Source organism: Vitis vinifera, chromosome 14, assembly GCF_030704535.1.
Source record: "Vitis vinifera cultivar Pinot Noir 40024 chromosome 14, ASM3070453v1".
Lineage (NCBI taxonomy): Eukaryota > Viridiplantae > Streptophyta > Magnoliopsida > Vitales > Vitaceae > Vitis > Vitis vinifera.
The window spans coordinates 17,243,320-17,251,899 of NC_081818.1; positions in this window are offsets into that span (position 1 = coordinate 17,243,320).

An 8,580-nucleotide genomic window follows, 5' to 3' on the forward strand; every position below is an offset into this window, starting at 1 on the left:
ACCATTACGAGCACTATGTGGTTATCCTAATCATGTCATGAAAACACGTTCATCAAGGGAGAGGAAACCAAGTAAATTCAAGGTCTCCCCGTTTGTACAGAAATCAAGGAAGACGGTAAAACATGAAGCATCAGAGGTATAATACAAATAGTTTAATATCATTATTCTTATTTTTTGATACTTAACATATATAGTTAATACTTATGTCTTGTTTTCGAATTAGTCAATCCCCATGTCCATTCGTGAAGACGTGGTGGATACTCAATCATTGAATGTACTTCAATCTCTTGTCGCTGATTATGTTTTCAATAAAGCATTGTCAAAAAGGTTTGTCGCGTCTAGAACATTCATAGATGTGTTGTTACAATTTTAGCCTTCATATGCTTCCAATTTACTCAAGTTTGTTTGAACATATTATTATTTTAGTGAGCTTCTTGTTGACTTTGGTCATGAACATGGAGTTCGTGGAGATTTTGCATGCTTACATCCTAGACAAAATTTGATGGATGTTGTAAGTACCTACTTCATTTATATCAAATGCATCCTATATTAGTTAAATAAATTTATTGAAGTTATTGTTCAACAACAGGTAATAAATTTAGAAGCCTCAAATCTAAATTATTTTGAAAGACAATTCATAGGCATACAAAGTATAAGATGCTATCTTCCCACGACATTTTCAGTAAGCTCATATTTCTCTTGTTGTTTACTTACATATTAAGTACAATATAGTAATGTTCGTATTATGTTTTCTTATTAGCAAATGATTTTGTGCGGGAGTCCTCATCCTTTTTTCGATAGAAAAACATCCATCGTGAGTAAGTACATTAGTGAATTGGATGATTGCGAGAAGGTTAGTAATTATTTCTAATGTTTAATTGCATATATGAAATTTAGAATAGATATTGTTTTCACCTATAATATAGTAGATTTTTTGTGCCCTAACTCATATATATTGTTTTTCTAACTTTACAGTTATTTATTCCAATGCATGACGAATGCCCTGGTCATTGGTATTTATGCGTCATTAACTTCAAAAACTCTCATATCCAAATTTTGAACTCATTACGATCGAAGAATCGAGACAAGTTCCGGTTTCAGCGTGTCAAAACAGTGGTATGCTTTCATGTTTATATTTTTCTTCTATTCTATTTTATCCTCTTCCATATTTATTAACACTTTCATAATAAATTAGGTTGAATTTTGTCAAACGTTCTTCAAACTGAATTCCAAAAATACTAAAAAATTCACAAGGGTACGAAGAATGTGAGGAATCCTCACATTCTTCGTACCCTCCAAATTCTCCACTTGTTTGGAGTTTTGAAAAAAATTTGGGCCATCATATGGCTTGGATGTTGTTTAAATAGGTTCGTTACACTTAAAAGGTGCTCAAATGACATCCGGAAAAATCGAAATCCAAAAATACTAAAAAATTCACAAGGGTATGAAGAATGTGAGGAATCCTCACATTCTTCGTACCCTCCAAATTCTCCACTTGTTTGGAGTTTTGAAAATTTTTTGAGCCATCATATGGCTTGGATTTTGTTTAACTAGGTTCGTTATACTTAGAAGGTGGTCAAATGAAATCCGGAAAAATCGAATTCCAAAAATACTAAAAAATTCACAAGGGTACGAAGAATGTGAGGATTCCTCACATTCTTCGTACCCTCCAAATTCTCCACTTGTTTGGAGTTTTGAAAAATTTTTGGGCCATCATATGGCTTGGATGTTGTTTAAATAGGTTCGTTACACTTAGAAGGTGCTCAAATGACATCCAGAAAAATCGAAATCCAAAAATACTAAAAAATTCACAAGGGTACGAAGAATGTGAGGAATCCTCACATTCTTCGTACCCTCCAAATTCTCCACTTGTTTGGAGTTTTGAAAATTTTTTGAGCCATCATATGGCTTGGATGTTGTTTAACTAGGTTCGTTACACTTAGAAAGTGGTCAAATGAAATCCGGAAAAATCGAATTCCAAAAATACTAAAAAATTCACAAGGGTACGAAGAATGTAAGGAATCCTCACATTCTTCGTACCCTCCCAATTCTCCACTTCTTTGGAGTTTTTAAAAATTTTTGGGGCATCATATGGCTTGGATGTTGTTTAAGTAGGTTTGTTACACTTAGAAGGTGGTCAAATGACATCCGGAAAAATCGAATTCCAAAATTACTAAAAAATTCACAAGGGTACGAAGAATGTGAGGAATCCTCACATTCTTCGTACCCTCCAAATTCTCCACTTGTTTGGAGTTTTGAAAATTTTTTGAGTCATCATATGGTTTGGATGTTGTTTAAATAGGTTCGTTACATTTAGAAGGTGGTCAAATGAAATCCGAAAAAATCGAATTCCAAAAATACTAAAAAATTCACAAGGGTACGAAAAATGTGAGGAATCCTCACATTCTTCGTACCCTCCAAATTCTCCACTTGTTTGGAGTTTTGAAAAAATTTTGGGGCATCATATGGCTTGGATGTTGTATAACTAGGTTCGTTACACTTAGAAGGTGGTCAAATGAAATCCGGAAAAATCGAATTCCAAAAATACTAAAAAATTCACAAGGGTACGAAGAATGTGAGGAATTCTCATATGCTTCGTACCCTCCAGATTCTCCCCTTGTTTGAAGTTTTTAAACTTTTTTGGAACTTAATATGGCTTGGATATTGTTTAAATAAGTTCATTATACTTAGGAGGTGGTCAAATGATTTCCAGAAAAATTCAAATCTAAAAATACTCAAAAATTCAGTACATTTTGAGGGTGTGAAATGGATCGTAAAATTCAAAGTGGAAGTTTACCGAAAAAATATGTGAGGGGTTTGGATTTCCATATTGTTAGTAATTATACCTTTTTTGTATTTTCAATATTTCAACCAATTTTTTTGAAAAGCTAAGAAATAATTTAATCATATATTCTCAATTAATAATTAGTACACAACTAATTTAATTTTAATTTGATATATATTTTATAAAATTTAGTTCTAGTTTTCCTATTTTTTTTAAGTTCATAAACCAATTATATTGCTTTTCACACTTCAAATATTCGTCAAATTTTTGTCAACAAATTATTTGATGTTAAAATAAATTAAATTTACTTTTCCTTAGTTTCTGAATTATATCACCAAATTCTTTATAATTTTTTTTTAAAATTTAATTTTTATGTGGGGTTTAATCACTTTATAGTACAAAAATAAATAAACTGTAATTTATTTTTTCAAAATTTTCTTTATTTATTATTTGATGTTAAAATAAAATAAAATTACTTTTCCTTAATTTCTAAATTATATCACCAAATTCTTTATAATTTTTTTTATTTTAAATTTAATTTTTATGTGGGGTTTAATCACTTTATAGTACAAAAATAAATAAACTGTAATTTATTTTTTCAAAATTTTCTTTATTTATTATTTAATGTTAAAATAAATTAAATTTACTTTTCCTTAATTTCTAAATTATATCACCAAATTCTTTATAATTTTTTTTATTTTAAATTTAATTTTTATGTGGGGTTTAATCACTTTATAGTACAAAAATAAATAAACTGTAATTTATTTTTTCAAAATTTTCTTTATTTTTCTGTTTCATAAAAAAAAATTTCCTAAACAAAATAATTACATTAAACAAATTTATAATTGGTTAATGTAATAAATGTAACAATGTGTGTTGCATGGGATTATTTCCCATGGCAACCGGTTGGGTGACTTGAAGAACAGGTTTTGTTTTTTTTTTTTTTTTTTTTAAATGCCATGTGTCTCTACCCTATTAGCCCAAAAAAAGTGGGTATGGTACTGAAAAGTGCTTTTCGGTACCGTAGCAAGACCCATTTTTTTAATAAGGAGACAAACATATTCTTGAAATCATTTATCTAAATTGACCTAGAGGTCCACCATATTAGATGAACTCGGGGTCTATATATGAATCATCTAATAAGGCTATGTTTTTAGTTTCTTCATTATCTTGATTATCCCCAAACTTTTTGAGGGTTTGAATAAGTCCTAATTATCACCAAACTATTTCAAAGTTTGAATAAGTCCTTGATAATATTGTTCAAATTTTGTAGCAGTTGCTAATGAGGCTTGACATTTGCTTTTTAAAGTTAGGAATTTTGCTTGAGTCGGTCATTGAGAAGAGTTTGCTAAATCTTTTGAATTTGATGATCTTGGCCTTGAAATTATTTGTGGAATCTTTTGTTAACACATGAACTTGTGATTGAATTTGTCCCACCATTTGATATTGAATTCTTTGGAGAGGGATAATGGAAAAGGAGGAGGTTGCTCTTACTTCTTGATAATATTCCATGTAAGAATCCATGAAATTCTTAATCTGGAACAGAACATCAAGAGTCTCGATTGAGTGATAGATTGAGATGAAGTCTTGCTCTTGTAGATGTTGAATTTTTCTTGAATTTCAAAAGGAAATATGGAGTCTAGTAGACAAAAGAAAGTCCACCAATTTTGAAACAAAGTAGGAAATTTGGCATTACATCTTCTTGAAAATTGAATAAACCATGAATGTTGGTAACTTTGTAAATAAAACATATTGTACCAAGCATCCATATAGTTTATGTAGTTGTAGCTCATGGGATAGAAAGGTTGACTAAACGTTTTGCAAGTGAAGGGTTTTTTATTCTAATCAGCAATGGACATGACTTTGAGAATTTGACATTTGGATAAGGCAATCATCCGAGGATTGTTTTTATCAGTGTTATGAGTAATTTCAACTGAATCAGTGTTAACCTAAATGAACTCATAAAATTGATGAGTTTTCGAAGGATCATTGGAATTGAAGTTGACTACTTGAGGAAATATATAAGGAAAAAATTTAGGGATTTCTTCATAATTGAACTCTAACTCAATGAAAGCAATTTATAAGGTTTTGGCTTTTTTAACACATTGACTAGTTGAAAAAGAAGAAGGAGAAGGTAGTGTTGAAATAGTGCTAAGGTTGGATTGACTCTAAACAAGAATATTTTTAGAGGTTGATTTAGAAGCTTGAATGAAGCTTTTTGAAGGTTGAAGAGGAGAAAAGTCTGGACTTAGGGCTTGAAAGGAATTTGATGTTTATATTGGAAAAGTAGGATGAATATTTGGAAAATTTGAAATCATCGCATATGAAGCTTTGGTTTTCTTGGATGATGAAGGAAGCTGAGGCCTAACGGTAATACCCATTAGGATAGAGGAGGATCCTTACCCTACAAAATCTCCCGAGTAAGGAAGTCAAGAAGGGAATTCAACTCTCCTTTGATAAATTCAATTTCAAAATCAAAATTTGAAAGTAAAGCTTGCCATCTTGGCAAAATTTGTTTTGAAACTAGATTTTTAACATTTTTTTTTTGTAAAATGTCCTTTGTAGCTTTGCAATCAATTTTTAAAAGATTTTTTTTTTATTAAATCATTTTGAAATTTTGAAATACATAAAACTATTGATAAAAACTTCTTTTTTGACAGTTGAATAGTTTATTTGAGTGCCCAACTAGATCCTTAAATGATATCTAACTATATGTATTTGATTGTTATATTCTTGCTTTAATATGTTTTCATAGCCTAAATTAGATGCATCTGATTCTACAATGAGCAATGCATTGGGATGAGGGATGTTCATGCATGGTAAATGTTTGATCCTTTGTTTAATTTCTTTGACTAAATCGGTATGATTCTCAGTCCATGTCGGTTCATTTTTCCTAAGTCTTTTGTATAAAGGTTCATAAATGATTCTCAAATCTTTGAAATAATTAGAAATATAATTTAAACATCCTAGAAATCTTTGCAATTGTTTTTCGTCTTTATTTCATCAGGAAGCTTGTCAGCAAATTCTATTGACCTTTGAATCGGTTTTGTTTTACCTTGATAAATCTCATGTCCTAAAAATCTAATATTTGTTTGAAATAGTTTCATTTTTAGAGCAGAACATGCCTTCCATTTGCTTTGATTACTTTAAAAAACTTTTCTAAATGAACAAAATATTTTTTTAATGAATTAGAAAATACTAAAACATCATCAATGTATACAATAATGAATTGAAAATGAGGGTTAAAAATGTCATTCATAATATTTTGAAATTTAGAAGGGGCATTTTTTAGACCAAAAGGCATGACATTCCATTCATAATAATCAAAAGGGATTGTAAAAGCAGTTTTGTATCTATCTTCTTTCATTAATTTGAACTTGCTAAAATCCCGATTTCATATCAAATTTTGAATAAATTATAGCATTATGAAGTCTTTTGAGTAAATCTTGTTTATTAGGAATATGATATTTTATCCATTGTAATACTTTATTTAAAAGTTTATAATTAATGACTAATCTGGGTGCACCTCTTTCTAGTTTAGCAGCATTTTGAACATAAAAAGTGACACAACTCCAAGGAAAATTTGAGGTCTGATTAATTTCTTTTTTATTAATGAATTAATTTCTTGTTTGTAGTATTCTAAAAGTTTTTCATTCATTTGAGTAGGTCTAGCTTTAGAGGAACTTTTAGACTCATCAAAATTTTGAATATAAGATAAACTTATCTCATGTTTCTTTTTGGACCAAAAAACATTTGGAATATCAGAATAAATTTCTTTTTGAAAAAGATCTTGAATTTCTTTTATTATTTTTTGAACTTTATCTTCTAGAAGTTGCTCTTCTACTTTCTTATATTGAATTTCTTTTGATAGAAAATTTATATGAGCTTGTTTTCTTTAAATTAAATTTATCTTTTTATTTATTGAATCACCTTGGACTTGATGTATTTCTTTTTTAGTTAATGGATATATAAAGGGGGAAAATATGGTGTTTCCTAATATTGTAGTTTTGACACCTTTATCAGTTACTTGAAATGGGTAAAACAATGTAATAAAATGAGTTCCTAAGATTAAAGGTTCATTCATGTTTTGTACTAACACAAATTGAGTTCTAAAACAATAATTATTTTGACATATATGAACTTTTTAAAGTTTGTATTTTATGTCTAATTTTCCTTTATTTGCAGCAAAAACTTCTTGTCCCGTTTTTTCATAATATTGAGTATGGATCAATCCTTCTTGAATACAATTCATATTAGCTCCTAAATCTATTAATGCTATCATTTCTATTTCAAAATCTTCAATTATGATTTTTACATTTGTATACCATCTTTGAAAATCTATTTTTTATATTGTATTTATAAATGATTTTACAGGAGTTTGTTTATTAGGTATTATTATTCTTGGATCTTGATTATCAGATGTTTCAGCAAAAGTTTCTTGTTTGTATTATATTATATTCCTTATTTGTTTTTTTTTGTTCGTTTTCTTGTTTTAATTGCTCTATTTGTTGTTTTATTTCTTGTATTTCTACTTTCAAATCTTCAATAGTTATAGGCTTTTAAATCTTTTTGAATCTATTAAAAATTTCATCCATTGAGTATTGTGCAGGTCTGATTTCTTGAGTTTTATTTGAATTTTCCGTGAGAATTAATTTTTTTAAGTTTTGTAAATAATTTCTTTGTGTTTCCTCATCATTTATTTTGTCTATAACATAAAAAAAATACTTGATTATCTATTTTTGAAGATATTACATTTATTATTTTATTTTTTTTCTTTATTTTCTATTTTTTGTACTTCATTAATTTCACTTCTTGTTTTTTTCTATCTTTGATGTTGATGTTTCCTCCACCTCTTCTCGGGTAGAAAAAAAAATTGATTAAATTTTGTTTTGCTTGATTTTTCTTTTGATTCTTTTTGGTTCTAGTTTTATTGATCTAATAATTTTTTATTATGATTGTTTTTAAAAATATTGACAAGCATGATAAACATGCTACTTGTCATATCAAAGTTTGAAAGAGAAAAAAAAAAAATCATGCTGCATGGTTTCTTAGTGTAGCAACCATTAAAAGGAGAGTAGTTTTGAAATTGCATTAATATTATTATTTGAGTGTATGTGGATGACATTATTTTTCCTAACTTGTATTTGTTTCGAAACTCAAAAGTTTAGGTTTTCAAAAAAATCTATTTTTCCCCACATTGTATGATTATGTAATTTTCCCTAAATATTATTATTAATTATCTATTACAATAACAATATTCATCAAAGAAATCAATGTGATCGAGCAATTGAAGAACATGTTGCCTTTAATAATATTATTGTAATTGTTTTTGTCTTTATCATCTATTATAGAGTTGCTAATAATATTCTTAAATACCAATTCCATTGACTTAAACCATGATAATAATCCTTAGATCGTAACCATAGATTTTTTTTTTTTTTTTAAATCTAATAGAGCTATTAGGAATTGTGATTTTTATAGAATTGTGATCTAACATAATTGTTGCAGGAAGCTAAAACAATCATGAATTATCTCATAAAATATATGATCAATGTAACCCTATGTTACCATTCAAGACTATCTTTTAATATATTTTATTTCCTTTTAAAATTAATGCTTTTTATTTCATTATTATTTAATATTTGTAATCATTTATGGTTTTAAAAATGTACTAATTTGATACTTTGACATGATTTATTTATTTATCTTTATGATTAAAATTTATATCATTAAATTAAAAAATAATTTGTTAGTCCTTAAAAAAAAATCACTTAATATTAACTCTATTGCCTAAC